Here is a 14,266-nt window from a genome sequence, read left to right as displayed (position 1 = left end):
GACACTCAAAGCGCTTTACAGAATTAAGCCATCATTCTTTCACTCCACACTTAGTGGTGGTAAGTGTGAGGGCCGTATTGTCATCAGGCACGTCCGATAATATCGCCCATCTCTAACGTTGTAGATATATAAGGTGATGGATGTGTGAGGGCCATATTTTTATCAGGCACCCCCCAGGTGTATTATTTCGATATTATTGTGATATTTTATTTCTCACATATTGAAGTATGAAGGGCTGTGAAATTTACAGGATAAATATAGAAGAGCACACAGACCACCCATACCAAAAGGTGCTCCACTAGGTGGCGCTATAATAGGTGCAAACGTATTCTGACCAGTAACTTTCACATTTTAAATCAAATTTTCATAAAGTACATATGTATAAAGTATTGTCAGGGCAAAATTGTTAGTTATATTTATTAACATATTTACTCATAGACCTTATTCTTTTTAAGGCTTCAAGTTGAGACTTTTCATTTCTGCTGTCTCATGTTTTCTGCTCTCTTCTCGAGGTCAGCTTCCCAAAACACATCTTATCCCTCAGACACAGAGGCATGACACACTCACATGCCTACACACACTCACATAGTCACACATACACACCCAATACACATCCATTCATACACACAAACAACATACACACACACCTCCAACACTCACGACAATCAGGAGATACCAGAGAACTGGTTGTTTTGACCTAAAGAAGAAACTGTCTCTTTTCACCCTCTTCTTTCACCTCTTATACGTGATGAGTTAGAACTGTGGGCCACTCGATCATCGGACGTCCGCCCGGGCGGTCACTAATTTTGTCCATCTTTGTACTCTTTTTTATTTAGTTTTATAATAAACCTTTTTTATAAAATCATCAATGCCTCGCCTGGACTCCATCATTCAACCAGAGCAATAAATCATGCCTCCAAATGAGGTCAACCGCAAATTTGCCGTAACAGTATAATGGCACGTTGGCCTGTGTCCTGACACTCGACCCAAGCCCGTCATCCTTTGTGACGTACTTCCATGGGCTCCGCAAAACCATATGCGGTCGTTGACAATGACAAATTTTGTCAGTGATGGAAACAGCTAAAAACGAAATTGTGCGATTTCAAAAGTCTGCGCTAAATGAGCGTGGATTCATCTGTTTGTCTGTCTGTCTGTCAGTTAGCAAGATAACTTGAAAAGTTATGATCAGATTTGGATGACATTTTGAAAAATGGGACAAGGAACAGGTGATTACATTTTGGTGATGTTCTGGCTACCAACAGAGAATATATAGATATACATATCTGATTCATTTTCCCATCCACACTGTCCATACTATATGCATATGTGTATATTTTTGTATGCACCTTAGTTGTTGATTTGTATATTGTCTATTGTTCTCCTTTATAGTACCCCCTTTTGCTTTGTTATTTTTGTCCTTTGCTTCCAAGAAAGTTAGAAGTTGAGTTTATTATCCTCATTGAGACGAGAGTTTGTATTTTTGAAAATGTTCAAAAAAAAAGCAAAAAAAAAACAATTATTATTATTTATTTTTTTTGTCCTACTCAAACTAACGTGGTGAGTGGTGGGGTGGTGCCATAGCGCCCTCTATTGACCAGTCGCCACTGGGTGGCAGTGTGCTGCTCTGTTGTTACTGAGGAGACGTTGGCTGCTCATCGTCTCGGGTCCAAGAGTTCTTTGGCTGTGATTCAGAGTCCTGGGTCACTGGAAGGAGAACAATGTTGTTAGTTTGACTTTCACTAGATTAAAATCAACTGTGGGTCAAACTAGTTATTTTTATATCAGAGGTTATCAACCTTTTCAACTCGCTACCCCCCAAAATATAGTAGGAGGTACTACCTGCGGCGGAAGAATACATTTTCCATCACCCAATCAGATTGGCGGAATGAGAAAGGACTTCTGGGCGTTGACGCGCTGAGGCTTATATCCCGTAGTGAGACATCACACTCATATTACTCATAGAACCTTGGTTATGTAAATAACCTATAGTTACTGTCCCACCACCACATTCAAACATAGAAATGAGAAAATTAATGATAACAGCATGAGTTGAAATTGAAAGTAAACTGATTTTTCTAAAAACTAAAAAAAGAAAGAAAGAAGAGTTTGACAGTTTATAGAAAACAAGTAAAATATAATATTTGTTTGACCATGTAGACTAGTGCTTTAAAAGGTTGACATCACTCAAGATGCAGAGTCACCTTAGAAAAGGGTGGGGCAGCATATTTAAGGTATCATGATTAATAGCTTTAAAAACAAGTTCTGATGGACTATGGCCCGGCCCGCGCAACGTCTCCAAGCTGAATAGCACGTACCAACATATTCAGTGAAATGACTCGGTTCCACAGAGTAAAACCAATGAAACTGTGCGACGTAAAATCATAATCTACGAGCATTCACAAAGGAGTAGTCATTTGAAGGGGGCCCCCTGGCACATACGTAGTAATGGGACCCATTCATGCATTGGTATGTGTCAATGATTCTGTACCAAGAACTGTGGTAAATGATCCTCATGAGAAGTGACAGGTAGTGGAGGGGAACATATTTTAATTATTAACTAGATGTGTGTAAGACATAGAAATGTAACATGGTTCCCCAGTTTTGCATTTAAATACATAGTAACTGTCTGTTTTTATACATAATTTTCATGCCAATTACAAAGTCAATTATCTCAACTCAATTACAATTGAATTGTGATTACAACAGCAACATTTTTTTCCCCCGATTTCAATTAAAATTATGACTGTCATAATTGTAATTAATTATTACATAATTACAATTATAATTGAACCCAATCCTGACCTTACTTTGATAAAGTGTAGAGTTTAGCCTTTATGTGATTGAATAAAACAGTTGTAATACTACGATGACACTTACTGTTTGCCCTCTTGATGCGTTTTTCCAGAGTTTCTGCTATAAAGCTATGCATAGCTCTCAGTGTGGAGTCCTGGAGATTTTCTATGTCCAGTTCTACATCCTCCGAATTACAATGGTGTAGATACGTCTCCCTGGAATAAATGATGTCGAATATATTTCCCAGTTCTTCCTCATTCAGCTTGTAAATGTCCAGTTTGAGCTGCTCCTTCTCGTGGCAAGTCATGGGAGACGACAGACTGGGCTTGTTGCATTTTGTACTGGTTGTACTGGGCCTACAGTGGACAGAAGATCAAACTTTTAGCTCAAAGGGTTTGAAAACAAATGTAACTACGGTTCTATGGATCCCAAATGACCACCAGAGGCAGTGCTTAAAGCACTGAATGTTCCCTTCATGCATGTGCAGTTCGAGGATGCATACCAACACTGTCACTTGTGACCCCTGGGTGACCCAAGAAAGATAAGTTTCGGTGTCACCCGAGGTTCATTTCCTACAGAATCTTCTCGCAGGAACACAAGGATTCTGAGTGACATGATGCTCTGCCAGTAGACACACTCCTGGTATAATGACAACGCACACCCGATGGTATAGGGAGGCTTGACACCTGATATGAATGGTGAATAGTATCTACAATCCAATGAGCTAAGCGCTGCTTGGAGAGAGCAGAGCCTTTGTTGGGACCCCCATAACAAACAAAAAGCTGTGCAGACGTACGAGTGGCTGCAGTGCTTTCAATGTAAAATCTCAGGGCCCTGACTGGACATAAGAGCTTTGATCTGTTTCCATCTTCTCCCAATGGGGGATCATATTGTGCAAGTCTTATAGACTCATTAAAATTTGAACTGGACAGCACCTTGGGAATAAAATCAGCCATAACGTGACACCTGTACCATCTGGGTACAGACACAATGGGCTGACCGACAATGCATGCAGCTCACCAACACGTTTTTCCAAGATGATGGCGAGTAAAAACCTGTGTAAAAAGTTTTACACAACACCCACTGTGACTCCGCCCTTGCCAGGGGCTCAAAGAGAGGCTGACACAAGCCATTCAGCACTCAGTGCAGGTCCCATGCAGAGGCTCGGGGGGTGAAGTCTCAGAGCCCCCTAGAGAAACAAAGCCACAAGGCTGTGGCTCTCCACCGTGCCATTGTTGATCATAGCATGGCGGTCTGATATTGCAGACACATACTTTTAAGGTGGATGGACCCCGGCCCTCATCCAGGAGACTGCAGGAACTCCAGAACCGTGGGGACCATGGAAAGCATTGGGTCCTCCCCATGGTTTTCGCACCACTCTACAAACAACTTCCACCTGTTGGCATACTGTAGCCAAGTGGACTGCGTTCTGGCATTTAGGATGGTCTCAGGAACATCTGCTCAGTAGTGATTTGGGCCTTTCAGTGGCAAAACACATAAGTGGAGGCGGTGAAGATTGGGATGCCAAACCTGACCCCCCCTGCTGGGACAACAAATCTTTCCTGTTGGAGAGACAACATGGATTGCTGAAACAGAGCTGGCCAGAAGGGGGTCACCAGCAACAACATGTGACGCTTCTGAAGAACCTTCTGAAGTGTCTGCAAAATCAGAAGTAGCAGTGAAAAGGCGTAAAAGAGGCCCTTTGGCCAAGGGTGCGCCAGCACATCTTGGCCCAGAGGACTGGTGGTTTCCCTCAGGGAAAACCAAAGGGGACAGTGGGTTGGTCCCTTCGAGGCAAAGAGATTTACCCCTGCTCTGCCAAAAAGACCCCAAATCATGCACACCACCTCTGGATGGATACGCTACTCTCCAGGTAGAGGTTTTTGACGGGAGAGGGAGTCGGCAAGCTGGTTCAGCTCACCCGGTAGATACATAGCCTGCAGAATGGCCAGCAGGAGGGCGGCCGACCTGAGAAGGAGCAGGGGTGCCGGCTCCTACAGAATTTGGCCATTTGCCGAAAGCCAGGAAAGAGCACTCATATCCTTCCAGCAAGCATGGAGCTTCTTCAAATAGTCCCCTGAAATGGGGATTGAAAAAGACATGCCGTCTAATTAAGCAGAGGTAAATTAACAAACACGAGTGTGAGCATCAAGAAGTGTGCAACACCGTAAACTGGAAGAGAACGCTACCTTCACCAGGAAAGGCTACCACTGGAGAAGAGACAGGAGGCGTCATCAAAGGACACATCAAAGTGAGTAAATTTTCTGAAAAAAGTTGTCTGAATAAATGAAACCTTAAAGTGTGTAAATTAAGTAAGGTATAAAATCATTCTAAATTCCTTTTTGATGTGTTTTTTTATAAAAAGGTGCCCATATTTTGTTTATTAGTAACACATTAAACACAATTTTTGTTATATATATTTTTGCTACAGGTACCTTTAACATATTATTAAAAAAAAAGACAAAATGAACTTCCTGGAATTATTAGAGACGCATACTTACAAAGACGAACTGCAGTTCGCTAAATTTTCAGGAATAGGTTTGATTTTCAAAGATTCCAACTTCAGTTGGCTGTCCTTTTCTCTTATTTTCATCTTTATCTTCTTGGGTTTGAGCTGACGCTCCTTGGAGAGTTGTTCCACCTCAAGAGCGATAGCTTTTATCTATAGAGGCAGGAACATCATAATGAAGTTATCTGGTTATAAAGTATCACGCATAAGGAATCTGTGTTTGTTACCAACCTGCTTCTCTAAGACATCCAGCTTGTAGTCCTTCCACGATCTTTTCTTCTTTGAGGAGCGGACGCTGTCACAACTTAACGAAGTGGACAGAGGTCCAACTCTGGTTCCTGTTCTTGTGCTGATTGACTGCTCGGGGTCTTGGGGAACCTTCGAATAACGTGCCTCGAAAACTTTCTGTTGAGACAACAAATGCATGTTGTAGCATTAAGAAATAATGTCGAAACAACTACAACTGTATGGAGGTGGATTTGTGTCTTTATTATTCAATAAAAAAATCACTTATTTAAATAAAAATTCAATCAAAGAAGAAAATTGTTCAAATGCAAAAACAATGTTGAGACCCAAATGATTGCATTTGAACACAAGTAATCATTGTATTTGGGCCAGATTATGGGTAGTACATTTGTGTCTTTATCATTGAATTAAAAAACGTCTATCAATCAAATAAAAAAGTGTTGCAAAAAAAAATTAATTATTGAGACCTAAAAAATGTGTCATTTTGACACAAACATTCTGAAGTGGGCGAAGCCTTCCCTGTTGGTCAGACATGTTTGAATGACAAGTCTCTGCACCAATGACGTCTTACACAAGATTATCTCTATAACAACAAGCAAATTGCCACAAATTATTATTATTTTTTGCATTTTCTTTGATTAGAAATTCTTTTTTGATTGAAATGATTTTACCTTTCTTGAAAAAGTAGTTTTTTTATGATTGAACAATAAAGACAAAAATCTACCTCCATACAATTATAGGCCATGCCAAAAAAAAAGCTATATTACACTGTACATTCAGATTTGATTAAATGAGTGAAAAGCCACAACCTGAAGTTTTATGGCCATGGCGACCACCTCATGTGAAGGTGAGTTGTATCTGTAACAGTTGGAGAACATTAGTCGCACATCGGCACAAAAGTCTTTGGCGTTTGCATACTCCGCTGGTCCATCTTTTTCTGAGGAAAATAAACATAATAAACATTAGGGGTGTAAAAAAAATCGATCTGGCGATATATCGCGATATTTTGTTGTACGATTATCGTATCCAAAAAAATGTCCAAATTGATTTTTTTAATCATGTTTTCCAACTTAGAAAAAACATTTAATTGCGCTTACATATGCATAGCACATAAACTCCCAGTCACTAGTTGCCAGTGAACCACATCAGACGTTGTTAAACTACCTCACTCCTCAATGCATTTTTGTTTGGAGGTTGATTGCACTTTATTTTCACAAAACGTACTTTTATAGATGTTTTGTTTTTGGAACTTAACAGAATCAGAATCTGTTGTTAAAGAAAAAGTTAAACTTTGTGAAACCTTTTTTGTAATGTGACAGTTCGATAAACATACCACTTGTTTTTTTATGTGTGCTTGAATTACAGTTAGTTATCATTTGCATGCTCTTGCAAGTTTAGAAAAAATGAAACAAATTGTATTTCGTGCCATTTTGTACTTGTAAGGGTGGAATTTGTAATTATTGATTTTGCGATGTATACATACATGGAGTTTGTGGTGAGCAGGGGGAGCATTGCCTGAATCTCGATACGCTCTATATATTTACTTCTATGTTTCGCTCCCTTCGCCGGTAAGAATCTCAAATTCTGGCTATAATAATAATAATAATAATAATAATAATAATAATAATAATAATAATAATATTAATAATAATAATGGACGTATATCGTATTGTTTAGTATCAGGATATATTGCATCCTGACATTCAAACCATGAATCGTATCATCAGATTCATGGCAATGTACAGCCCTAGCAAACGTGCAGCTCGACGTGTATCAATGTGTTTGTGGGGAGTGGTCTAACCTTGATGGTGCCGAGGTCCATGGGCTCTCCGATAATCTGGCGATATTCATGCAAACCCAGAGCGAGCGTGTTGACTGGCTCGTAGAAGGGCCAGGCGTATTCACTGTGCTTCATGGAGAGCAGCTCCTTCAGGATGTTCTGGCAGCACCTGAGAGGATCTGGTGCTCTGGTTCGTTTGGTCTCAGTGAAGGGCAGGTCTTTAAATCTATTTGGCAGTTTGATGGGTCTTCCACATTTGGAGTACAGGTAGTCATGCTCCCTCTTCCAACTGTTCATACTGCATGCATCTGTAAAGTGAGAATGACATACTGTAACTATCGGTACTACATAGAGAAGCAATTGAAATTTGACATTTTAAAGCAGATTTCCTACTTTTAAACTGCTCTCTGGTGCATCAGTTTGTATGGTGGACTGCATATGTGCTTGAACGGAGGAATATCAGGAGGAATGGCCGTCACTTCTGCTTCACAACCACCTCTGACACCTGAGATTTCTGAGAAGAACCTGCAACAGAGAACATTAACAGACTATCAGTGCACAGTGCAGTTCTTTACACTTTTAGCGCCTGTGTTCCTCAATCCTGAAATCACGTGATTGATGTAGTCACACGGCCCCACTGCCAGTAAACATCCCATTGTTTTATATTAGAGTTAAGCATTCAGCCTGCTCTTATGGTCATTTCACAGATTTTTAAATCTTTTAGCAGCTTTTTAGATCATTTAACTTTTAGCTCATTAAGCAGCTTCATCAGTGAAAATGACAACTTGTGCTGCCTTTGGTAGTGCTAAAAATTCAGGAAAAGTTAAAGATGTCAATGTAAACCTCTTTTGTTTATTGAAAGAGCATAAAAACAGTTGTGACCTCAAAATAATCTGTGACTGTATGGGGCGACAGTTCCAACTCTGCGGTTTGTTAATAGACAATGAAGCAGAGAATAAGAGCTCTCCTAAACAGTGCGCTGACATGCTCTGATAGCTAAAGTTAGTGAGTAACCACGGACTGTTGAAGTTCTTTTGAGTCCTTCAACAGTCCAATATTTACTCACTAACTTCAGCCATCATTCTAATAAATATATTTCAAAGATTTGTACAAAAACAAAACAATAAACAACATTATATGAAAAGAAAACCTGAATCACAATACAAAAAAAAAAAATAAAATCAAGAAAAAAAATTAAATAAAAGCTAGCAATTTATATTGGTCATTTTAAACTTTAAAGAAGTTTGTTTTAAGTACTTGAATGTGTCTTTTTCATCGTCTTCACTGGTTCCTCTTCTGCCAGTCCTGTGTCCACATCTTCCTTCGGCATTTGGGACAATTTCTTCAAAAAGAGCTTCTGCAGAGTCTGTGCCATCACAAAAATATCGTCTCCAGGCTGTGGAAAAAATGAGAAAAGAAAAAATGCACACACTTCTTTGAGTAAATGTAATTTAAAAAGTAGGAACAATTAGTTTAAACTGGCAAATAATTGGCATGAATGTGGCTCCTTGGGGCTTTCTCAGGTGTGTATGTGAGGGCGGTGGCTGCCTCTCGGCCTTGGGATCTTGGGGGCATCTGGGGGGCTGCTCGGACGTGGTGGGGTGGCCTCTCACTTTAAAATAATCAACTTTCCTCACCCTTTCCATTTCCTACCTTGAGTCTCTCCTCCCTGTTCTCTTTACTCCTCACCTTGGTCTAACTCTGCCCTCTCTTTTTATATCCTCCTATGATAAAGTGTTTCTTATCCTTCCTTAGGGAGGGCTGATGATGGTCACAATTATGCAATAGAATAAACGCATTATTTAATTGCAATAACAAAACATGCATTGCTGTCTTAAAAAGATTGCACTTCTTGTAGTGTTGACCTTTGACAGCTTGTGCAGACAGAGATAAAAAAAGGAGCTAAAACTGGGGGGTCTCTGTGCATGAACTTATTTTGGTTCATTGTAAAACCACACCTCCATCTATTGGCCTGGCATGTATACTACATAGTTATTGATGTTCCAGTGGTCTCATGTTTTGAAAACGTTGCGTGTGAATGTGTAACTTTTGGAAACAAAACAAAAACAGAAGCAAAATGTTGTGGTGTAAACAGGGCCTCAGTTTCCACCACTGTAAGGCCTAACGTAACCTCATACCTCGTTGTAGACGTAGCAGTTGTTAAACATTGTGTCAAAGTCCTTTATGCAGTCCTGTGCTGTGCATTAGTATCCGTTCTGCAGACGCTTCCTTATGGTGCCCCAGATCCATTGGACTTTTGATGATGTGTAATAATCCTGAAAAAAACAATAAACAAGAAAAATGTCCTGAGTAACCTAACTTATGACTTGGGGTGAGTATTGGCGAGGATGTTGCTATACGATTAGGTATAGCTACTGCAATATATCACGATATTGACCCAAGTTAATATTAAAATTATACGTAGAGATGAAAATTTAAGTTACTCTATATGTTCATCAGAGATAATGATCATTCAGAGGACAAATTGAGTCAAAACTATGTGCTTCAAAATCCTAGTGATTATTATTATTAGTTGTTTGCACATTTTCACTGAAAAAAGAAATGCAGTGTTACACACTTCCATCATAAATAACAATTTCAACTGGTGGAGAGTCTCAAAACAACCATGACAACAAAGACGGTATTGTGGTAACACTGTAAGTGAGAACATTAAGGATAAAGCACAAAAACAAGAAAAATTTTAAATGTATCCTATTGTGTCATTTTAAACACTGATCTGAACAGATTATTTGAAAATAAAATGTTGTGCATACATAAATATGCAAGCATTACACAATCACATAAAATCAAGTGTATCATAACCATTGCAACACATTGAAAGCATTGTAACCACTGAAATAATAATTAATATAAATAAAAAATGAAAATAAAATAAATAATACAAAAAAAATACATTTTTTAAATCAAATCGGCACCAAACAATTGCACTTTATTGTAAAATAGATTTTTTTTTCCACCCTCTACTTATGACATCATCATGTTTTGTTTGTGGTGAACATTTCACTACTTACTGGGATACACAGAGCCTCTGCATCGACTGGCTGGTGAAAAGGCCACGAAAACTGGTGCTGCCATTAATGATTTCATCACCACATTCTCCAGATACTGAAGCTGGAATGGTCACATGACCATTGTTGGCTCAGGCGGAGGTGCGCTGGATGGCACGGATGGACCGACTTTCACATCTGACATGGTGGTGGAGTCTGATTCATTACCAAAAAAAAAGAATGAAAGGCCACATTGTATGACTTCATTCACCATATCTGTATTTTCTGCCTTAATTAGACCTGTGATCAGCTGTGATGAGACCAATTTTTCCAGAGAGCATCAATCAAAGTAAAGTAAATTATAAAGTCCACCACAGAAGCAAAGCTAATAAACCTTTAATCAAACCTAAGCTTATTTGCAACACGGATTTGACCAATTTTATGATCCATGCAATACTAATCTAAACACACATGCTCAAGAATAACACAGTGATATTATTATTTTATTATTATTATATTATTAATAATGCATTCAGTATAAAAGTGCCTTTCAGGCCACCCAATGACACTGTAGAGAACAAGATAAAAACTGATATGTAATTTTCATAGGACTGATTGTGAGACTACAGTCTGACCCACAGTCTCTACCAGCAGCTCTTCAGAGCGATGTCATTATGGTTACCGTAAGTGTTTATTAGTATTTATTTAGTATAATCGCACACTAGAAAACAACAAGCGGCTGATTTGGCCATGCAAACGTAAACCACGGCTGGCTTGACCACAGTATTATTAGTTAAGTTGATTGAAGATATTACATAATTATTCATTCCAGTTTACAATATTAATAGAAACTCACATTCTTTGCTCACTGAGGACATCTGCTGGTACATCTTTACAGGCTGTTTATCGGGTGTTGGATACATTTTAGTAGTTTCTGATTCTAACACTCTTATATCCACTCTGGTAGAATCTGAATCTACTTCATTCTGAAAATGCGGCTTTCATCTTCGCCTGATTTACCATGACTACCATGTAAACATTGAGGTGTTCCACAAAGCTGTGTTCCATGACTTAATGTGTATTGTAAAGCACACTAAAGCACATTATTATTGGACAAACAGGTCTAAAAAATATATTTTACCGGGAGGGAGTGCGCTAGTGAGCCAAACTGAAGTAGGAAGTGTTTTGTCGGGCGAAAATTAAATGTTTCAGATATTATTTCTCGTGCTTTTTGTTAGGTTTTTTTTTTAAGTTAATTAACGTGTGTGACACAGCTTCCAGCTTGAGAAAAATACAAGTTTGGCCAGTATGGGCCTAACCGAGGCCAAACCTATCCTCGGGCCTGGGTACCACCGTAGGCCGGACTTAGCATCCAGCCAAAGCCGAGCTAGCTCCACGGCAAAACCCACTTAAAAGCCCAGATCATTCTGTCTCTGAAGTCCGACATCTCCACTGTGACTAGAAGATTTAAATAACGTTTTTATGACAAAGTAGTTCCAAAGCGCTTTACAATATCAGTTCATTCACACAGGAATATTACTGCATATGTCAATAAATCAACATTATAAAACAAGCAGTATATATAATCCATAAACAGAAAAAAGCTGCTTGTCTGATTTTTTATTTTTCTGTATTTCTGTTTTGGTTTTAAGTCAGTAAAATGAAAATACCCAAAATTTGGTTTTAAAACAAAATAACCAAAAAAAAAAAAACCATACAGTGAGTATTTGACTGCAATCAGCAGCACATTGTTTTCTAATGCGCAATTATCCTAACACTTACAGTAACCATAATGACATCGCTCTGAAGAGCTGCTGGTAGAGACTGTGGGTCAGACTGTAGTCTCACAATCAGTCCTATGAAAATTACGATACTTTTACAGTGTCTTCAGTAATTAACTGAAGATTTCACGAAGGTATGCGTCCGGATTTCAAAGTAAAGGACGATGTGAGAGACAAAAAAAGTTCCCATAAGTTGTCCATGATTCACATAAAAATGTAAGGATTTTTCACACAACTTTGACGTGGAATAATAAACTAATTTTCTATAAGTAGTCCATGATTCATATACTGCTGAACTTAGTACTTCCTAGACTACTTGCATGCATAATATTAAGTACTTTTACGGTGTACTTTTTGGGTACTCCTATGTCAAAATCCTGTACAGATCACAAATTTAAGGACAATTTAACAAACTTTGATGTAAAATAAAAATGTTATTTGATTGGTATATGAATCATAGACTACTTTTGGAAAAATGTTTTTTTGGGTGAAATATTGTGTTTATTTGAATAAAAATCATCAAAATGTTTTACTCTCATTTTGTAAATGTATTTTTGAAAGTAATTGAAATTTAAAAAAAAAAAAAAATCAAGATAATATGAATATAATTCAAAATATTAAAAAGGGTATTTTAGCAGTAAATTGAGTCACGTTGCTATGATTCTATTATTGAATATTCAATATTTAATGTGTCGGTGGTTGCACTTTGTTGACGGTCCCTGCGCAACGTCTCAGTGTCAGCTGAAACAATGGGATATTCCCTGCTGAAATGATCAATAATTGTACTGAAAATCAGCTCGTTGCAGCTTGTAGCTCATTGGCTATCTCATAACAGTTAGAATGAGACATTATTTGGGTATTTCCAACTTTACTGTAGTCCTGATGGGGTGATCTATATGCTCCTGTTCCTCTGACATTGTTACACTGAATGATGCTTCCTACAATGATTTATTATACTACACTATTGTTTTGTCATCTCGAGATAATTATCCCATTATCACAGGAAAACAAAGTCTCGTTATCTCGAGATCTAAAGAAAATTAAGTCATGTTCACAGGAAAACGGAGGAAAAAAAATGTATGAAAGCATGGCCCTTTAGGGCTTCAGTAAAACATGGATACTTATGGGAATTTTTTTTTTTCTCACGTCGTCCTTTACTTTGAAATCCGGACGCATACCTTTGTGATATCTTCAGTTTATTACTGAAGATAATAAATATTATTACTGTAAAAGTATTGTAATTTTCATAGGACTGATTGTGAGACTACAGTCTGACCCACAGTCTCTACCAGCAGCTCTTCAGAGCGATGTCATTATGGTTACTGTAAGTGTTTATTAGTATTTATTTAGTATAATCGCACACTAGAAAACAACGTGCGGCTGATTTGGCCATGCAAACGTAAACCACGGCTGGCTTGACCACAGTATTATTAGTTAAGTTGATTGAGGAATATACATAATTATTCATTCCAGTTTACAATATTAATAGAAACTCACATTCTTTGCTCACTGAGGACATCTGCTGGTCCATCTTTACAGGCTGTTTATCGGGTGTTGGATACATTTTAGTAGTTTCTGATTCTAACACTCTTATATCCACTCTGGTAGAATCTGAATCTACTTCATTCTGAAAATGCGGCTTTTATCTTCGCCTGATTTACCATGACTACCATGTAAACATTGAGGTGTTCCACAAAGCTGCGTTCCATGACTTAATGTGTATTGTAAAGCACACTAAAGCACATTATTATTGGACAAACAGGTCTAAAAACTATATTTTACCGGGAGGGAGTGCGCTAGTGAGCCAAACTGAAGTAGGAAGTGTTTTGTCGGGCGAAAATTAAATGTTTCAATTATTATTCTCGTGCTTTTTGTTAGGTTTTTTTTTTTAAGTTAATTAACGTGTGTGACACAGCTTCCAGCTTGTGAAAAATAAAAGTTTGGCCAGTATGGGCCTAACCGAGGCCAAACCTATCCTCGGGCCTGGGTACCACCGTAGGCCGGACTTAGCATCCAGCCAAAGCCGAGCTAGCTCCATGGCAAAACCCACTTAAAAGCCCAGATCATTCTGTCTCTGAAGTCCAACATCTCCACTGTGACTAGAAGATTTAAATAACGTTTTTATGACAAAGTAGTTCCAAAGCTCTTT

General features: G+C 38.4%; 1 pseudogene; it reads right to left on the bottom strand.

Annotated features, from left to right (window-relative positions):
• Positions 1–1,570: 1,570 nt before the first annotated feature.
• Positions 1,571–9,567, bottom strand: LOC114463831 (bromodomain-containing protein 3-like; annotated as a pseudogene).
• Positions 9,568–14,266: the final 4,699 nt, after the last annotated feature.

This window comes from Gouania willdenowi, chromosome 5 (assembly GCF_900634775.1).
Source record: "Gouania willdenowi chromosome 5, fGouWil2.1, whole genome shotgun sequence".
Lineage (NCBI taxonomy): Eukaryota > Metazoa > Chordata > Actinopteri > Blenniiformes > Gobiesocidae > Gouania > Gouania willdenowi.
Note: the sequence above shows the minus strand (reverse complement) of the source record. Positions and strands in the feature narration are given on the sequence as shown.